The 21,054-nt window shown below is 43.3% G+C and overlaps 1 protein-coding gene across 2 annotated transcripts in view; it reads left to right on the top strand.

Annotated features, from left to right (window-relative positions):
* Nucleotides 1-217: 217 nt before the first annotated feature.
* The window catches only part of LOC111872920 (polypyrimidine tract-binding protein 1), a 670,096-nt gene continuing 649,259 nt past the window's right edge, over nt 218-21,054 (top strand). The window contains exon 1 of one of the 2 annotated variants that reach the window (XM_023867205.2): nt 218-781. The gene's annotated coding sequence lies outside the window, so the exon portion shown is untranslated. The remainder of the gene's footprint in view (nt 782-21,054) is intronic. The other variant, XM_023867206.2, reaches the window with a different exon arrangement.

Below are 21,054 nucleotides of genomic sequence, written 5' to 3'. Positions count from 1 at the left end.
CCTTTTTAGTTGATTCTGTGGTATATGTGAGATGTACGAAACGCAGTATTTTGCCGTCTTCATATTTGCTTTTTGTTGTAGATGATGTAAATAGTTGAAGAAAGACATGATTGTTTGTAGGAGTCCATAGCAGTAGACAAGCAAGGTACCGTGCCGTTCCGAGCCGATACCTCGACCGTGACGTATGTGGCTGGATGACGCGCGGGAAAGAAGGCAAGCGAGGCGTTCTTCCTTTTTCGAGTGAAGAGAAATTGTTGTGTTGAGTTGTGCAAGCATTTTAGAAGAAGGAAAGGAATAAATTAATTAAGAAGGAAGATAACAGTGGAGAACGAACTGTGTAACAAGCAGTTCGTTTTTAAAACAGTCTGTGAGAATAACAATCGTTTATTATTGTTTCGTGTGGTGTTGAAGGGAATACTCTAAGAGACATTTTGTTCTGTACAGTTGGTGACGCTATAGTATAGTAGCAGGCAAACGCGCTTCTCTTGCTGCACGAGCGTCGTCTGTTTACCGTTTTGAGAGGACAGTGTACTAAGCGCAGTGTGCTTTCTTGTACTGTTGGAATAGAAGCGAAGCAGGGCTTGTAGTCGTGGTGCGGTGACTTAAATATAGTTAATTTAGGTATTGTGAACTGTAAAGGAGTATACATTTGCTTCACGAATCTGAATTATTGAAGTCAGAGAGCAGAAGTAGTGATTACCGTTCTTGTAGTGAAAACGTGTTAACTGCAAACTTTATAGGACGTAGAAATTGACGGCCGTACGCAAATAATCTACCTTTGGTAAGTAAAATTATGGAAAAGAGTTTGATGCATGTTACAAGTTTGTGTGTGCAACTCACGTGATGCTTCCTCTTCGGAGGCATTTTTTTTTTCGCCGTGTAAATGAAGGCCATGTGGCACTTTCTGCACCGTACATTGTTCTATGTTCCATGTCGAAAACATGATTATATGACGATTGTAGTTTATGGTGTTATTTGCTACACATTTATTATTTATTTTAGTGTATCGTACCGCATGTTTTAAGTTAATGTTACAAAATGAACAGCCTATGCTCTGAAGCAACTTGATGCTGTAGTGAAGGGGAGATTAGTGTACTAACATGGATGCACGGTTCCTCGTCCAGCATTCTTACCTACGGGACAACCGAGCCGTATGATTGTGTTTAAGCGTATTTTGTCAGACGTTTTCATTGTGTTACCGATAATGGAGGTCAAGGTTATTGAAGCGTATAGGTCATAATGGCCTTTGGGCATGTAGTTCGAGAATTAAGTTCGCCAAGAATACGAATTTTGTGATCGGTATTTTAGTGTAAACACGTTTTTGTCAGTCGACTGCTGTATTGAGAGCTGCCTGATAATGAATGAATGAAACGAATTACATGCGCGGAACTTTCATGTTGCACAGTGGATTGGAGCATTAGGCTTAGTAGCAAATACTACCTGGAAAATGCGTCACGCGTTAGAGGGAAGGGGTTTGTGGAACTAAGGACACTGTTGTCTTGTAAGGAATAATGCAATGCACATATTTTTACTCATCGTCCCAGACACAAAGTATTCGATTTGCAAATTGTTCGGTAAGTTTATTTTGTACGTTTCAAACGAAGTTGTGATTTTAATGGAAATACACATAGCGAATCGTGTAGGAATTGTATTAGTTTTCAGTGTTACGAGGCATATACGTATCAGTTAAGATGAAAAATTAGACGGATTTTTCTGTCGATTTGGCAACGACCGCGTCCGTCCAGATCCTTTCAGATTCATCAGTATGTAGTCTAGATATCTAAAAATTGTAAATAACCCATACCGGTACGTACAAAGTTTTGCCGAAACCGTCGTATACTTGGGCAGTTAGGTGGAAGTGTGTATACCACAGCGAAGGCTTCCTCTGCCTGGTACGTCTTTGAACTGCCTTTGTACCTCTTCATCTAGTGGCTGTAGGTTGTTACTGCTGCTTTTTTGAAAATTAGGTTTTTACACCTAAATACTGGGCTGACCGGCCGGGATTCTATTCTTGGCAGGGGCAAGATTTTTCCCTTTTTCATGGCACCCAGACCTTCTCTGGGGCCCAACTAGTGTCCCCTCCACCAATGGGTACAAGGAGTTCCTCTTCCCGGGGGTAAAATGGCAGGGTCATGACGCTGACCACTCACTACCATTTAGTGCTGTTGTCAAGAATGGTAGAGCTATACGTTCATTTCCTCATATGTCTTCATGGCGTAGTGCGTAATTAATTACGCATAGGGACAGCTTTAACTTTACTGTAAAGATGTTTACATGCAAGCTGGAGATCATGATTCATAGTAAATAGAATATTCCTACTTGCTGCGGAGTTTCAGAATTGAATGTGAAACAGTTAACTCATTATGCCTGTTGGGTTCTGGAAATAACTGAAACGGGCTTTGTGTCTGTGGACCACAGCTGGAAGTTATAATGACTACCAATAAGTGGTACCTTTAGATAAGGCTGTTAATGTTGGTAGACGCCGTCTGCTAGGTTCCATAACGCTTAATTTTAAGGAAGCTATTTCCATTGCCTTAGGACGATGATACGTTTAGGAAGAAGAATTGAGAGTGCTTTTTAATAATTTCGTTGTCCTCAGGCGCTCCTGCTGATCTAGAGCATGAATCAAGTTCTGAAATGCTATTTCAATCCATCTAGCAGAAAGTCTACTTTTGTTGATTGTTTTATAAGTTTTCGGAACCCACAGACATTTATGTTCAGATTGCATGTTTCAAAAGAAAGTTCACACTGTAAAGTTCAGAGCAGAGTTTGCAGAAATAATTGTTTGGTTATGGTTGTCATAATTATGTTGCAAAATATGTACTTCTCTTCAGTCCGATGAGTGCATCTGCGTTGTTGCAGTACTGAGCCGCAGTAAGAACATTGTGCCAGTCACTGTTTTCAGACACTTCTTATGATTAGAAGTTTGCATTTCAGTCTAAATCATTTGTAAGCCAATTCCCACATATACAACTAACAGATTGTCATTTTTTTTGGTAATAGTGAAACTGCAATTATCCCGCCTTAACCTTTCAAAGCACAGTGGATGCTGTGTGTCGTAGTGCCTTAACGCTAACGATCTCCATATTATGTACACAGACTGTTTTTATGTATTTAGTTTGTAAGAATAACCCATGGCACCAGCATTAAAGAATTGATGAGTCTTTATAATGAAGGTGCATTGTGTAAGATTTGAGGTTTTCACGTCGGTGACTATGAAGAAAAGTTGTCTCCTGGGATGTGGCGCCGTGTAGATATTGTGTTAACCGACGTTTCGGAGGAATGTATCGCCTCCATCTTCAGGGTAGAAGAAAAAATCCGCGATCGAGGAACCAGCGTGAGCAGACAGATTTTCATTTTATTTCTGCCCAGAATATGGAGGCGATACGTTCCTCCGAAACGTCTGTTAACACAATATCTACACGGCACCACATCCCAGCAGACGGCTTTCTTCAAGGTGCATTGTGTTTCCTGTGAGGGAGAACTCGAATCTTTAAATATTTAGGAGAATTTAGTGCTCCAAAGTCTTTTGTTGATGTTACTGGTCACCCAGATTTGTATATTCTTGAAAATAAGTTGTGTATCTGCTTGAAAGTGCCCTGAAATGATGCTAGTGACAGTAAGGTTAAGATACGTGCAGCAGATTCCTGTGTCCAGCATTGTGCTCCATGCAGTTGATGCGAATGAAGGTGTTTCCATCCATAAGTCTATTTCCAGATTTTTCCGCCTCCACCATTCATCACTTAATATACTTACTGTAACCTCCATTGTGCAGGCCGCGCCATAGCTCGAGCGGTTAGTCGCCGGCTTCCCATCGCGGCGGCCCGGGTTCGATCCCGGGTCTGGTCAAGTGGGATTTGTGGTGGACGAAGTGGCGCTGGGCAGGTTTTCTCCAAGTACTTCGGTTTCCCCTGCCAATCTTCATTCCACCAATTGCCCCACAATCACCCTCACCTATCATCTGGGGCTGGTACAATAGGCCAGAATTGGACGCAGTACAAGGGACTTAGTCCCACCCCACTAGCAATAAAAAACCCCTCCATTGTTGATATATAGATTAACTGCGTTTTGAACTAACAAGCCCTTTACCCAAACTAGTTGTTCTCAACCTTTTACCACCGTGACCATATTTTCGTAGTTCGTTAAACTCGTGACGTAGTGCAAAAAATAAAACACCATATAGGATTATACATTTATAAGAAAAAGGCACTGAAATTCGTTACATATTTAGATTTTGCTATTATATTTTTATTAAAAACTGAAGGGGTAACAGTGTAGAAGTTGAAACTCATCTCATGGCATGGTTGCACAACAGAACACACCGCACAACAGTAATATAGTTAGATACGACAGACGGTCAGATAACCTGCAAAATACTGCGTCAGCCTGCCGATGCAAATGCTAACCGCCGGCAAATGTCAGTGTTGCGAAACACGTGACAGATTATAATTCCATTGTTGGGAATCACAACATGTTATGTGGTAGTAAAGAGAAATGGAATGAACTGGAAGTTTTAACTCCACATTGTACTAATGCATTAAGACGTGAAGTAGTAGGATGCGCAAGAGCGTAATCCGAAACATTGTACAAGGGTTGTAACAGTAATTCTTGGATTGGGCCTTGTATGGGGCCAAGGAAAATAAAATAGAGACCAATTGAAAGCAGTAGAGGCACGTGGTAGCGTAGATGATTGAAGCATTGTGCTACAAGCCGGAAGGTCGCGGGTTCGATTCGCGATGAGGTAAGTGGTTATCTCAATTGACGTAATCCTTTAAGCCTCACTATGACCCTGGTGTCGACTGGCCGGGGAAGTTGATAGTACAAACGTTTATGTAACAAATGATGAGATTTTCCTGTGATTTCTCAATGGGTGTCACACTAGTGGGGGGGGGGTTATGACTGTGTTATCCGTGAGTGTATGTTGTAATTGTCACGTCATAGTAGGTTTCGAGTACTTGCACATGTGGCAGCTGCATTCGAAATAGGGTCATTTGAAGGATAACATAATTCACCTCTTTAACGAAAAAAAAAACAAGGAATAAGGCACAGATATTAAAGTGCTAAATTAAAGGAGGAAGAGGGATGAACGATGAAGATACCAAAGAGACGATTCCAGCTTGAATTTCAGGGGGCTTTTCCACTGGTTACAGTAGCGTGGATATTGAAGTATTAAGACGTGAAGTTGTGGCCTATAATCGTTTTTTTTAATTGCTAGTGCGGTGGGACTAAGTCTCTTGTATTGCGGCTACTTCTGGCCTATTGTACCAGCCCCAGATGATCGGCGAGGGTGATTGTGGAGCAAGTGGTGGAATGAAGATTGGCAGGGGAAACCGAAGTACTCGGAGAAAACCTGACCCACCGCCACTTTTTCCACTACAAATTCCACTTGACCAGACCCGGGATCGAACCCGGGCTGCCGCGGTGGGCTCCTGTTGAATGTAGTAGTACACTGCGGTCGCCGTTTGTGCGAGGGTTGCGTTCCTGAAGACCTCGCGTAGTTCAAAACTCGTATTATTGAAGACAAATTTTCTCGTAGGAATACATTCGCATTGTTTCAAACTTTGCTCATAAGGTGGGACTTTATTAATGTTTTTATATTGCATTATTCCAAATTCGCATTAAATGCGACCGCACTGTAGTTTATTTTCTGATCTCCAACTTTGTAAATGCCTTTTCTTTCCCAGTAACATATCACATTTATTTGCCTACCAAATTTCAGGCTGCGAGGTATATTTTGAAAAGTCATAATCATTACTCTGAACGTAGCTTACTTTATTCACGTTCAGTCCATTTGTGGTCTCTTTCGAAGGTCCTTTTCCGTATCGTGCAAAACTTATGCATTTTGAGCTTAACCGTATTTGCTCGATNCGATTATAAGGCGACCCCCCCCCCCAGAAAACCATAGGAAAGCCCACTCCCCAATCTTAATGCCGATGCAGGTTTTTCTCCAGTCCGTACTTAGTGGCTTAGTAAGCTGTTTCGTGTACAGTTTAAATGCGTGCAGATGCAGACTCCAGGGATATTTGCCGTAAATATTCATTTCCGTCATTTTGGTTTGTTGGCAAGTATAAAACGACCCACCCCCCACCTTTTAAGATTAAAATTAAGTAACAATTTTCATTTCATGAATCCTGTTGTGTTATAATATACAACTTCTTTATTAAAACCGCCACAACACAAATATATCAATGTCAGTGCCTAGTTTTGGTTCTTCCAAATTCTCGACTTGTATGGGCTAACTACTCTGTTCCGTACGGGTTTCTTACAGTTTGTGAAGTCTGTGTAACATCATGCATTTTATTACTTATGTTTCCAGCGATGTTTATGATAGTAGAGAGACTGATTGCAATGTCTTATCGCGGTTTAGCTTGAAAGTAGTGCACAGTAAGCAAATTGTACTTGCAGCTGTGGAGAGTTTTTGTGCATTGCACATCTACATAGTGTAGAATTCTTATGTAACCAGATCGCTCAGCGAGTGATAAAACCTGCACACGCGTAGAATGCTTGGCGGAATAAACGGCATATGTCGTACGTAAACTTGACGCATCAAAGGTCTCGTTTTGCTGCGACTTGAATTTTCAGCGAACAGTATTTGTTGCAATTTAACTGTGGCATTTAATATTCAAATACTTGAATGGTCTGTCTTTTAATACAAGGGCATTTCGGAAAATAACCTCCATTTATTTTAGGCAACTAACGTGGGAACGGGGGAGAGCTTGCGCTTGCGAGGTAGCCTCACATAATTCATTGCCTTGTAAACCATCACATATCTTGTCACCTAGTGTTTGTTCTTGTCTCGAAAGAGTGAGTTGTGATGTGTCCTGCAATTGATAATTCCGCCAGCTGCGAAATTCGCTGTTATTCTCTTTCTTCACTGTAAGAACTGTGGTGTGCAGTTTACGGTCAAAATTTAATGAGTGAAGGAACTGTAAGACAGTGGCGTAGAATGTTCAGAGATGGGCGGGCGAACAGATATTCATGATGAAGAGAGAAGTGTTCGACTCGCCATCTGTAGTGTAGATCTTGTTCAAAGTGTAGCAAAAAGAATTTGTGAAAGGCTGTGCTTCACAAATTCAGAACTTTCTATGAGTTCCCACAAAATTTGGGCATTTTTCTCTGCGAAATTATGACAAGCTAGGCTGTTAGGAGTTTTGCCCAAAATGGGTTCCGAAAATGTTAACGGGTGCTCTCAAAATGCAGATAATGGCTTCGGCTCTGGTTTTTTAGAGCGATACCACGAAGATGGCGATGAATTTCTCAATCACATCTTAACAGGCGATGGAACCTGGGTTACTTTTGTCAGTACTGAAACCAGTGAGCAGTCAAAGAAGTGGATGTACACGCATTCACCAAACAATCCGAAAAAAGTTTAAACAAACGACTGCCTGTGCCAGGAAGCCGACAGCAACGTTTCTGGGACAGAAAAGGAGTGCAAATGATGGAATTGTTGCAACAAGGGACAGCAATAACGCCTAAACATTACGTAGGGCCATTCGGAACAAAAGGCGTGGAACGCTGACAGCCAATGTAGTGCTCCTTCATGACAGTGTGCGTCTGCATACTGTATAGCTGCTTACACTCGAGCACTGCTAGAGAATTTCAGCTGGGAGTTGTTTGACAACCCTCCTTGCAGCCCTGGTCTCGCCTCTAGTGGCTGCTACGCGTTTACTTACCAGAGGAACTGGTTGCGATCACAGCGCTTGGACAATAATGAGGAGTTGATGGAAAGTGTCAAAACGTGGCTGAGCTCACAAGCTTTTTTGACTTCTTTGAAATAGGCATACAAAAAATGTATTTCCCGATACCGCAAGTATTTCAGTTCCGGCGGGGACTACGTTGAGCAGTAGCTTAAGTATGTACGTATTTTTTTTGTATATAATTTTTTCTGTGTGCTTGTTTTGTTAACAACTCCGCGGAGGTTACTTTCCGAATAGCCCTCGTATATAGTGATTACGCCCTTGGGATTTAATCTTTATAAAGTTTTTGTGCAGTACAAAAGTCAAGGCCCTGAGGAAGCCGTGTTTCCACTCGTATGCTTGTTTTACATGAGAAGCTACTGAACGAATTTCGGCGAAAGTGGGTGTTGGGCTGGCCTCTCTAAAATTTAGCGGGTAAATTTAATTTTAGCTCATGTCAGTCAATTAGAATTTGAATAAAGCTGGAATCGATTTTATTACATTGTTCGTCACAGAAGGAACTGCGTATAGTAACATGAATTTTCACTTAACTTTTAGTTAAAAGATTTTTCCACATTTCGAATATGTACTGAAATACTAGGAAACATTCATACTTGCAGTTTGATGTCCGTAATGCCTCAGCTTTGCTACAGTAGGTTTATATTGTCACGTATCCGGGGTTTGCATGACTAATAAAACTGGTTTTGGGTTCGATGATCGAATTTATTGGACCTTTATAGAACTTGTTACAAAATTTCACAAATCACTGACTCACTGTCATATTCCGATTGGACACTCCACTGGAACTGTTCTCACTTCCAACTAAACTACTCCTCTGTACTCCTTCAATTCTCTCTCCATTCTGACTGTGCCTTCTTTTAATTCCTCGGCACGGTCCCCACTGGAAAACACAGTATTCTGTTATCACGAATGCGTGTTTATTGGTCCGTTACCTAGCGATGGATGTCCTGTTGAGAGCTTAACTTCGGGAATGTGGTTAGCGAGCCATTGTCTAGCCATGGGCATATGCGTCAGAATATTTTCAATAAATGAAATTGATGGTGTACAAAATAACAAGATGCGTGTTTCGAAAGTGTCTGTAGGCGTATTCCAAATTGCACTCAGTTTTTCCGTCTGTTGCACTAACTAATCCCGTGGAGCGGAGACCTTGGGAAGCTAATGGTTTAACTTGCTCACAAGAGCCCCCCACTGATCCCAGTGCAGAGCCAGACGAGTCCAGTCCGCACCGCCACATTTTGCAGCTTTAAGAGGTCTGTAGTTGCAGTAGAACGTTACAACTCTTTCTCTTGACAAGTAACCCGAAAATTTCGTAATCAACTGGTATAAAACATCTGTGAGGGTGCGTCATCAGATAGTGACGTAGATCGTTGCATCATCATTAAAAGGTTACTGTGTAATATTTTCATCGTAATATGGCAACCAGAGTCGCCACACTGGAAATTTCTGTGATCAGGATTCGTCGTACGTAAAGTCACCTGTTTGAGGTATGACATACTCTCAAAGATGTTAAGAGAGGCTAAGAGTTGGCTTATGCATCCACTCCCCAATACATCTTCATGGTGTAGTGCTTAATTAGCCAACCACAGGGCCACCTTTACCTTAAGGGTTGGTGTTTTGTTTCGTAAGTACCGTTGGTTCGGTTCGTCTGTTATTATTATTATTATTATTATTATTGGAGGGGGTGGGTTTCCCCATGCACCGCGACTGGTAGTCTATTGTACGTCCCCCTTTGATGTTCTATCAGTCTCTATACCCTACCGGTACTAGTGCGTGTCATCAGCCCCGGATTAGCCAGCGAGTTCGGCCTCTGCTGGCTCAGCGGTACCTGATGCTTCCCCATCTACCAGAGGTGTTAGAGACTATTGTTGGGCGGTAAATGTCCGATAATTTGGCTCAGAGGCCTCCTTGAGACATGAGGTTGTTTTACGTGCCGTAAAGCTACGACACGGGACCCACGGGTTAAAGTCCTTCCCGGAGGACTTGTTCCCTGAATTTTTCCGCCCTTAAAAGTTCCACGATCTCCGCCGGGTTTGAACCCGCGTACCACGAGTCATGAGGTTGGAGCGTTACCCGTAGACTACGGAGGCCGCTTTTCGGCACGTCTGACTGACTGTCCTAGGTTCGCCGGGTCTGTCAGCCCTATTGACACAAGTGCTTGATGTTTCGCAGTCACATTCTTAGGTTAGACCTATGGGCTTCTTAACCATTTCATGTCACTACCGATATGCCTCCTTTATAAGAATTTTCTCGTTTTGGAAATGTGATATTTCTAAGGTCTCTAAAATCTCTCCTGCAATCTAAAGTTACTTTTCATGAACAGAAGTTACACGTCTCATTAAAATACACCGACAGAAGAAGGTGTAATTAAATAATAAATAATAATGTGGCAAGTGTTAAACGTACAGAACACGATCCCAGATATCCACACTGTTGCTTCTACCAGCAAGGTGGGTTGTGTATGGCAGAGTTGATAGTAAGTAGATCTTGTGTCCAGGACAAAAGTTAAGATTGTTTCTCCCATAGAAGTAAAGAGTACAGTTGTAATCTTTAAAAAATGATTTTGGACTCTTCGGCTGCTGTGATTGTGGGCTGACGCTCCGCTGGGATGCAGATTAAATTACACTTCTGCACTTTTCAGTTAAAACAGTAGAAAAGGACTGAGCAGGTTAGTGCTCCGAATAAATGTATTCATTTTAACTTTTCCGCCTTGTCCTTTACTTCTGTGACTTCGCATTTTCCTCTTGTGTAGGTAACGTGGACATGTTTCTGTTTCCTGTTTATAATTGCGTCCGTGGATAGCGTCCGCCGTTAGCGGCCAGCACATCTTTTTGTTTGAGCTTGTTTCGGTAGAAGCTGGTATTTTTCTCTTTGCCGCCAGAAGTACTAGAAGAAAGCGGCTGAAGCGTGGTATGTGGCACTTCACCTTCGTGGATGAAGTGGAGTGAACCGGGAGGGGCGCCTGAAACCTAGAAGTCCAGTTTCACACGTGTGTTATCCAGGGTCTGAGCAGTGTTCACTAGCCTGGGTTTTGGTATACGTTTGCAGCTCCGCAGTTGTGTTGAAGGTGACCGTACTAAGTGGATTCCCAGGTTCAGCATTATTGGAAGTTTTCGTTTGTGTGCGCGTGCGCGTGCGCTTGGATGGAGCGCAAGCAGTGGGTCCATTGATAGCCCTATAAGAAGTCAGCTGGATGGTTGAACATTTTGTAAGTGATCGTGTCAAGCATCGTTGCTTGTGGAATGAATGGGACGTGTTCGTGGCGTTGTGTGCCAACACGAGGGAAGTAAGTATTCTTCCGAAGAACGATAATCACGATATGTGGGTATGGCCTGGCCTTGGTTATGGACACGGGTTACGTGCAGCCGGAGAGCGGCCGTTGGTGTTCGTGGTAACACGCATCGAGCAGATTGGTGTGCTGGAGACTAGTTTTCCAGGAGTATCCTGTTGGGATTTCGATCGCTTCACTGGCTGCATTGGCTGAGACCGTGATGGTTTCCCACAGTTTCTGCAGGTGAATGTGAACCAGTCAGTGTAGGGACTAGGTCTGCCGGATCGGGTCTTGGGGTTTGGTTCTCGGCGGGGACCGAGTTTCCTCTTCACCACCGTGTTTCGACTCTGGCGACCACCCAGCCTCCTATCGAATGGGTATCGGGTTCCTTCCTCAGGCATAAAGCGATCAGGGTGTGAAGCTGACTATCTCCATGTAGTGCCGAAATTGTGAATATGTGGAGCTACCCATCGCTCCCTCATACCTCTTATTTGCGTGGGTTTTAATTATGTGCGTGAACAACTATACATTTATCTGGAAAATTATCTTCAAACATCCCGTGGCCGCCTCTTTGTAAATCCTTAGCTACTAACTAGCCACAGCCTTTCTGTCTGTACACATATGATGACCTTAGTAGTTGAATCAGACGAACCAACAGAGTGAGGCTGGCGAAGACCAGCAGCTAATTACTGCAGGATAGGCAGTGAGTCGATGGTAGTTTCACCCTTTGTCTCGTTTAAAGGCGCGTCCACATTACTCGTGCTCGTGCTCGCCAGGCTTGTGCTCGTCGGGAGACTCGTCTGGCTTTTGCTTGTGCTCGTAAATCTTCGTCCACACTACTTCAGTTGCTCGCCAGGCTTCTGCGCGTGAGGATCCGCATATTTACTCGTAGTGTGTATAGGCTGTAGTCGTGTTTTAATTTATTGGCTATAGTTTTTAAATTAAAAACTTGCTTGTCTCGTGACTTGTCATATCGTCCACATTACTCGCGAGCATAGCGAGTCACACGAGCAGGAGTAATGTGGACGCGCCTTAAGAGGACGCCCCATTTCAGAATATATAGGTGGTCTTGGAACGAACAAAAATATGAAACCAAGAATGACTGTGCTGGTGAAGGCTTCGCTCTGAACGAACCAAAATTCGCCAGCTCCATGGTTCAAGATCCACATCGAAAACTGGTAGTTTCTCAGCTCATTAAGAAATTATCCGATTTTATGGAACCCAGACTTTCATTAACGTGTCCACAGAAACCGAGCCAGTTGAATTCAGGCCACACCTCTACAGTTATTTCTGAGATATAACGGTATCCTCCCGTATACACCCATATTTGCCTGTAAACTTTACCCAGCATGCACACGCATGTATCATTCCTTATGCACCCTGCATGTCGCGCCCATTTAATTACTCCAGCAATACTGTGTAAAGCCGGTCACGGTAGCCGAGCGGTCTAAGGCATGTACTGTCTTCGCTCGCTTGGAAACCCGGGATCGTGGGTTCGAATCCCACTCAGGGCATGGATGTTTAGTTTGTGTGTGTGCTTTTTTTCTGTGTTTGTGTACAGATAGAGGCCTTACGACGAGCTGGTTACCTGCCCAAGGAGTCCTACCGAATGTGTAAGATCTAGAAAAACCGAAGTGAACGGAGAAGAAGTTCATGGAGGTAGGCCTAGGCCCACTGGGGCTGTAGTGCCAAGGAAAAAAAAATAGTATGTAAAAGGTAAACCTCCAGTCCATAATTAATTAAGCGCCACGCCATGAAGACATACGAGAGAGTAGAGGTGTACCTACTCCATTCTTTTACCTCGGCACTAGTTGGAGGTGCCCCGGCCACTTTACCCCTAGGGAAATAACTCCCTGGACTCATTCGATAGGAGGCCTGATGTGCTCCAGAGCCGGTCGGGACGCCGTGGTATAGAGAAAATAAATTGTGTCTGCTGGGATCGAACCCCTAGCCCGTCGCTATACCGACTGAACTGTCCATCTCCACAATACTAGGTAAACAGCATAAATTGTAACGTGCTTAATGACATGATCATTTCCGTTTCCCTATTTCGTATTCCTGTCCGTCGTTCAAATATTTTTATCATTTTGTTCGCAGGCACCTCCGTTCTTTCATATAAGAGCTGTTGATAGATTTAAATATTTTAATCACGCAGGTTTCTAGATAGTCTGGTAACAGTCATTACCCGATGTTAAGTATGTTAAGTAAGCGTCGTTAACTGCCCCAAGAATCAACCATGATCCTGTGCTGAAGCAGTGGATGCACGCTTTCAGCTTCACCAAGTATACGTATCTAGGACTTCACTTAGATCACAAACTAACGTGGCAAACACACATAAAAATGAAACGATGACAATTAACGTTAAAAGCGAGACAGATGAACCGGCTTACTGGAAAGCATTCACAGCTGTCTCTGGAAAATAAAGTCCTATTATGTAAAGCAGTTATTAAACCCACCTGGACCTACGGCATGGAGCTGTGGGGATGTGCTAAAAAATCCAATACCAAAATACTATAATCGAAAACTTTACGAGCTATATCAGGAGGATCACGGTACGTATCAAATAAAACCATCCACGAAGACCTCAACATACTCTTCATAACAGATGAGATCAAAAAACAAGCTAACAAATACCAAAACTGGATTGCAGGCCATGAGAACCAGCTAATCAATGAACTATCGAACCCACACGCTAATGCAAGAAGATTGAAGAAAAAATGGATGAGAACTGCCGCTGGGCAGTTACCGCCTTCAAGACACAATATATATCACATTTACTTGTTACTTGTTTTACGGTTAAGTAGATTGTAAATTGGCAAAAAAACAATAAAAAAACCCAGGTATTAAGGTAATCGAATGAGGGAGGATTTTTGTACTCATGGGAGTGGTGAGAAATGTCGTCGTTTTCGTGGACGTGGATTGGATACGTCTGGCTCAGGGTAGGTCGCAGTGTTAATAAGAATAGGTGTTGTGAACGCGGCAGTAGACTTTTGGACTACTTAAAAGGCTGAGCGTTTCTTGACTGTAAGTTCCTGTAGAAGGTGTCTGCCCCATGCTGCCTAGTTCTAACGTAAGAAAGTTTCACGCTTGTGTATGTACTTGTTAGTTTTCGTGCTGCGAGGCGAGAGATGGATAGCTGCGACCCAGTAATGCATTGTACTCGTGGGGTATGGAAGGTTATTAGAGCGTTATGAGGCTGGTACTAGTGCAATTACATATTTTATGCGTTTATTATATCCAAGAACAAAGGAAGGGTTAAGTTCCCTTAAGCCGTTCCGGAGGTATAGTAAAGTTTGTCGACACGTTCCAGTTTTGGTTAATATCTATATGCATATAACATTTCTTGAGCCGCTAAACACATTTTAATGAGATTTTATGTGCTGGACGTTTACTAAATTTTGTCGACACATTTCAGTCTTGGTTAATATCTGATAGCGGTACAGTCACTTACCGCTAAAACGTGGAACCTACATGAATTTCTGTGCTCATCTCGAACGCAAACTGTTGCGAACAGCAGAGAAAAGTGGAACACATTTTATGTCCGCTACTTCTTGCGGCAAGTCTATGGTTTTCTGTAAACAGATCGAACGCGCCAAACTTGTTATACTGCGTACCCAGTCGGGGCCAGGCATCTTCAGATCGCGCCGTGACTCTGGTGTGGTTGTGGGCAACCAGACTGCATAAAGTAACATTTATGCACCGTGGCCCGACAACGGTACAGGGGTTTGAATTATTAAAGTTAATGCATTTAAATATGGGAACATTGTACGTAAATACGAAGGGCGCTCCATATATAATGCCTCCTATTTTTTTGTGTCAATCTGTAACGTCTGAGCTGGATGTTGGTGGTGTTGTAGTAAAGGTTGAACCTTCCCGCCAATGTACTGTTAATTTGGTTGTCGTGCGACATATAGCGACAGCAGAGCAGTCTACCAAAATGGCGTCTGACTTAGAAGTGCATACGAAACAGACGTATTATTGAATTTCTCACTGCCAAGCAAATTGCACCCATTGATATCCATCGACGCTTGCTAAAGGTGTACGGAGACAATACAGTGGATACAGTGATTCAGTGGGTAGTGCGTTTCAACAGTGGCGAAAGTGAAGTGGACGACAAGCCACGCCATGGGCGTCCCTGCTCAGCTGCCACTCCTCACAATGAACAGCGCCTCGATCAGCTCATCCATACAGATCGGCGGATAACGACCAGGGAACTGTGTGCACGGCTTAATATCGGCTGTAATGCATGGGAAGCGATGTTGGGGAAGCTGGATTATAGCAAGGTTTGTTCCAGGTGGGTCCCGCGGATGCTTACACAGGACCACAACACTCATCGAATGGAAGTCTGTCAGGACCTGTTGCACCAGTTTGAGGCTGAAGGTGACAAGTTTCTGGACAGCATCTTCACCGGATATGAGACGTGGTGTCACAACTACGAACCGGAATCCAAAAGACAGTCCATGGAGTGGCTACATCGGGATTCCCCAAGAAAAAAGAAGTTCAAGACACAGCCATCGGCAAGGAAAGTGATGTGCACGGTCTTTTGGAATAGGCGGGGTGTGATTTTCTTGGATTTCCTGGAGCCTGGTGAGACTGTCAATTCTGAACGTTACAAGACGACGCTGACTAAGCTGAAAGCCCGCATTTCCCAAGTAAGGCCAGAGAAGCAGACAACCTTTCGCTTGCAACACGATAACGCTAGACCCCGTACCAATTTGGCGACCACCGCACACATTGCAAAGTTTGGCTGGACTGTCCTACCACATCCACCTTAAAGCCCCGATTTAGCACCTTCAGACTTCCATCTCTTTGGGCCTAAGAAAGATGAACTACGTGGGCAACATTTTCCAGACAACGATGCTCTCATTGCAGCTGTAAGAAAGTGGCTAGCCTCTGCTGGAGCAGACTTTTACGGGCGCGGCATACAGGCTCTTGTTCATCGCTGGCAAAAGTGCTTAACGAATGGTGGTGATTATGTGGAAAAATAACTGTAAATAGCTGAAATCTTGCTCTATTTAACTGCATTATTATGCTTTCTGTATCTGTTGTAGTTTTCATTAAAAAATAGGCATTATATACGGAACGCTCCTCGTATGTTCTTGCAGTATTAGGTTGTGCTCGTTAAGGCATGATTTTCTTTTGACGTCAGTTATTTGCGTAGGTCTGTAGGCCTACTCTCCGTTTCGGACCTAGTTTCCGTCTGCATATGCGTGGAAGGCAAGAGTATAAACATTCCCGGGTAACGCTGGAGGAAGCCATTCCTTATCACGCAGAATGTAGGAGGTGATGTGGGCGGGGTATCTAACATGCATGGAGGATTTAAGGAATGCATACAGAATTTTGGTCGGATCACGTGAACCGAAGAGAGCATCAGGGAGGTCTAAGCGTATATGTGACAGTAATCTTAAACTGGTATTTGTAGAAATAGTACGTGAGAATATGAACTGGATTTTTCCTGGCGAAGAGTATGTTCAGTGGCAGGCGCCTGTGAACTCGGTAATGAACTTTCGGGTTCCAAGAAGGAAAACGTTAAATACCTCTGTACTTCGAATATACGACGCACATTATAGCCAAATTTTTTCCCCATTGAAAAATTGAGGGGCATATTAAATTCGAGGAATGTGCATCTCTGTTTTCCTCAAAACCCACATTCAGAAACTGGATGCTTTTTTGAATACAAGGGCACCTTATGTTTAAAGTAATACGGTATCTTGAGCGTAGCTAGTGTTAGCTTCTCATGAAAGACTTGTCCGTTACGGTTAGGTACCGGATCAGAATCAATTTACAGAGATCCAGGCCACTCTGAAAGGAACCACGTGTTTGTTCGATAAACGTAAGAACAGGCGACCACAGAGAAGAATGGTGAATACGTGTTTACAAACATAGTAACCAAGTGCCAAAACTTCACATTCGGCACAACCAATAGAAACATTTTAAAACATTAGGATGGCAGTGAAGTCTGAAGAGACGAATAGACCTGGGAAGGAAGGAAGGGAAAGGAAAGACATACCTAAGTTTATTCTCGGTTCGAAGATGGTAATTTAATGTGCAAATGTGTACAAATTCTGGTAGCCAACCATATTGGTAAGCAGGACACGATTGTTCTCATGTCTTGCCCCTGTGTGTCACAGTATTCCATCTTTTCCTGAAAGCTTCTACTCTCGTGACGCTGTTGGTGACTTTTCAAGGGCATGACCTACAGCGGGACGTGGGTTGGGGATCGGAATTTCAGGGTGAATTGTGCCCAGGAATCGTGCGCTTGGTGAGAAAACTGGTTGATGGTGTTCTTAATGGATCCTGTACTGCGTCTTGCTGTTTTAGATAATTGCTTTCTATTTCCATGACATGTAGCCTAATTGGGCTGGGTGATATGAGGCGCTGGCGTCCTTACACTCGGGAGCACCGTAGTGAAGAAATCTTATTTTGTTTCCTCCGAAAGAAACGGTCAGATGAACAGAACCTACACCTTATCCTGGAAGGCCTTCCTTCTAGTTAACATTCATACAGGGTGATTCTCTCGCTAGGTCACTCCCAACCGTTCCTCAATAACTTTAATTTTCGTGCGGTTCCCTATGAAAATTGACGTGTACTTACTTTGTATGTTGCAAGACAAGGTCTGCCTAGAGCATATGCTGAAACTGGCCACTTCCAGCATCCAAACACTTTTGTATGCGAGTCTGCAAATTGGCGAAGACATCTGGTAATGAGAGCAAACCCCCGCCGTACCGCGTCTTTGAGGGCGTCAAATGTTCGCGGCTTAATGCTGTGAACACGGCCCTTCAGTAAACTCACAAGAAGAAATCACGTGGTGTCAGGTTTGGTGTTCTTGGCTGCCACAGATTTTTCGAAATTAATCGGTCACCCAAATAACTTTCGGTTTCCCTCATGCTTGCATTAGATGTGTGGCACGGTACGCCATCTTGTTGAAAGTAAGCTTCGTCCATGTCAGTTTTCATAGAGAACCATACAGAAATGAAGACGTTATTGAGGAATGTTTGGGTTTCCTAGCGAGAGAATCACACTGTAGTAAATACTAATGCACATAGTTCATAGTAAAGTGCATCGCGCACCCTACGCATAGGCCTGTAACTAATTAACTCCATTGAACTGGACTCTTCTTGAGAAGCTGCCAGTCGCTCAGCTAGACAAAAATTTCCTAAAATTTTATGGAACAAGAAGGTTCATTACCGTGTTCACGGTTCCAGACCATGCAACTCCTTCCTGTCTCTTGAAGATCCATTTTAACATTATGCTACAACCTACTTCTAGATATTCCTAGTGGTATCTTTCCTTCTGGCTTTCCCACCAGAATCCTATATGCATTCCTCTTCCACATGCTTGCTACATGCCATGTCCATCTGATCCTCCTTCACTTGATCATTCTCATTATGCAGTTTCCTGCAATTTCCTCTCACTTCCCTGTTTGATCCAGATATTCTGCTCAGCACACTGTTCTCGAACACCACGTGTAGGCTCGTAGATACGTTAAATGTGACTAAGGTTCATATTGCAGTTTAATGAACTTACCTGTTTATATCTTTAGCGCACATTAATCTGTTTCCATTAGCCATGTTTAACTTGATATTATACACTACATACAGATCTACAGGTACCAACCGTGCAGGAAGCAATACGCAAGAAAGCCATCACACATCATAACTCCATAGAAAACCACCCCAATCGGCTCATGGAACAACTCCTGGAACCAGTAAGCAATAAAAGACTCAAAAAACTGTGGCCAAGTGAACTACCCTTAAGTTAATGTATAGATACTAATTATAGATTATACAGGTGATTTCGCTGGATATCAACCTGTTCATGCCACTAGTCATTAGTATATCTAATGAGTAATCAGCACTTTAGCTTATAGAATTGTGTAATATTCTTATTGCTAAAATTTAAATAATAAAAAAAAACTTGATATTCAGATTGGTGTAACGCAAACGTATTCATGCATATGGTAGGCGACGCGTTAAGATAGCAGTTGGGTTGCCTGCTTCCCCGGCTCTTCTCATGTTCTTCAGGCAAAAGGCTCACCTGGATAATACACCGGAACTAAGCTATTACTTGCTCACAGTTCTTGATCATATCGCCATCTCTTTCAGGCGGCATTCGAAACAGCGTCGTCACATGCCCAACGTAACAACTGTACTTCTGCAATACAACTTGCGAATTCTTATATCTGTTAGGAGGAAACGAAAATATGCATGTTGGCTACACTGAGATGTACTGGCGACACGTAATGACGCCCGAAATACGGTTTCGGGGTTGAGGTGGCATGCATAATGGCTGAAAGACGTGTGTAGGATGGTATGCTTTCCATATTGTCTGGCGAGAGTGACTAGCGAAACGTGAAGGAGACATGCAAGTGATGCATAGAGTCCAAATGAAGGCGAAGAATTCATAATACAGTGAAGTGACAATGTAGTGAGACTTATGAAGGAGCAAGACATTGAATATGAAAGCAAAGGAGACATAAAATTTCTTGGTCACGAAAGCAGCAGTCGTGATTTGTTCCCGTGGTATTACCTTAAACAGGCCACGACCCGTTCCCTCTTTCTATGTTATCACGCAGTTCAAAGTTCCGTAACGTGCGCGGTTCATAAATATGAACTGTCTTGTGTATGAAGTATACGCAGTGTAAAAGTGCTGAAGGCAGCAATAAACCGCATTTCATATCCATTTCCCGCACACTTAAAAGTCGCAACAAGCTCTGTGCCGGCCGAGCTTCGTATGGGCAATAGCGTATCCTCTTCCTTCACTTTGCGGAGTATTGGTTTTGTCTAGCTCAAGAGCGCTTGAGAGATTTGTCAGTTATACGGCTTGTGATTCTTGTTGAATGTGGTGGATTCTGTTTTACTCTTCTGCGCACTTCCTTACACTAGAAGTGTGATTCTGTGGTTTAAATTACTGCAGCTGCTGATTTTTGCATGAAATACTTAAACATTGACGCTGTGTAAACAGATGTAACAGCGTTACTTGCCTGACCACAGTCATGAAGGAAGTGACATTTGGATATTCTCGTACGTAAAATAGTAACGCGCTGGGTGGAGAATAGTGGGAAGCCTTTAGGAAAGCTGTTTTTGAGGCTTTGAGATGGAAGAATAACATTAAGATGTACAATATCTGATGGATATGGGTTATGTGAGGGAGAGGTTCATGTAGCTGGATTAAGTCCATTGTCTAAAGGCGGGCTTTAATGTCAGAAGTGAAGAACCTTCGGATTCTGTTACCAGTGAGTTAGGATTTAGGTAACCTTTGCCGCTGGTTAGTCGCTGGCTTCCCACCGCGGCGGCCCGAGTTCGATCCCGGGTCTGGTCAAGTGGGATTTGTGGTGGACAAAGTGACGCTGGGGCAGGTTTTTTCCGATTACTTCGGTTTCCCCTGCCAATCTTCATTCCACCAATTGCTCCACAATCACCCTCACCTATCATCTGGGGCTGGTACAATAGGTCAGAAGTGGCCGCAGTACAAGGGACTTAGTCCCACCCCACTAGCAATAAAAAAACTGTGCCGCTCCTGGTGTAAACATGAGGGGCACTCAAATGAAAACGGGTCAGAAACCAAAACATATAAAAACATTTCTTACCTTAAAAGTAATCTCCAAAACTGTTAATATACATTTATCCCACTGGGAGATAAGACGGTCAATCCCATAATTGAAAAAGCTTGTGGGCTGTACGGAACCACACACGTCTTCGTCCGATGCAAACCAATGTCCACGAATGTGTCTCTTCAGGTCTCCAAAAATGTGAAAATCACATGTGGAGAGATCTGGGCTGTAGGGGGATGTTGAAGCACTTCCCAACCAAATCTCTGTAGCGTATTCCTCACAGAGTTGGCAGAATGCTTTCTAATACTTGAGTACCGTCATTTTAACACGGGCACACTGTCAGTGTTTTAATATCGATCATTTGCCTCTTTCGGTTCTGTTGGTATTTTCCACGCCAGTTAATATCAGAGCTGGATATTTTAGCCCAGAAAATGTGTTCATGCACTTCGACTGAACACCTGACGCCTACGAACTGCTGTTATAGTGTTCGTGATTCACGATGAGCCATTCCAGTCCATGTGTGCTTGTGATGCAGT

The sequence above is a fragment of the Cryptotermes secundus genome, unplaced genomic scaffold, assembly GCF_002891405.2.
Source record: "Cryptotermes secundus unplaced genomic scaffold, Csec_1.0 scaffold407, whole genome shotgun sequence".
NCBI classification, from domain to species: Eukaryota; Metazoa; Arthropoda; class Insecta; order Blattodea; family Kalotermitidae; genus Cryptotermes; species Cryptotermes secundus.
This window is presented reverse-complemented; position numbering and strand designations above follow the sequence as displayed.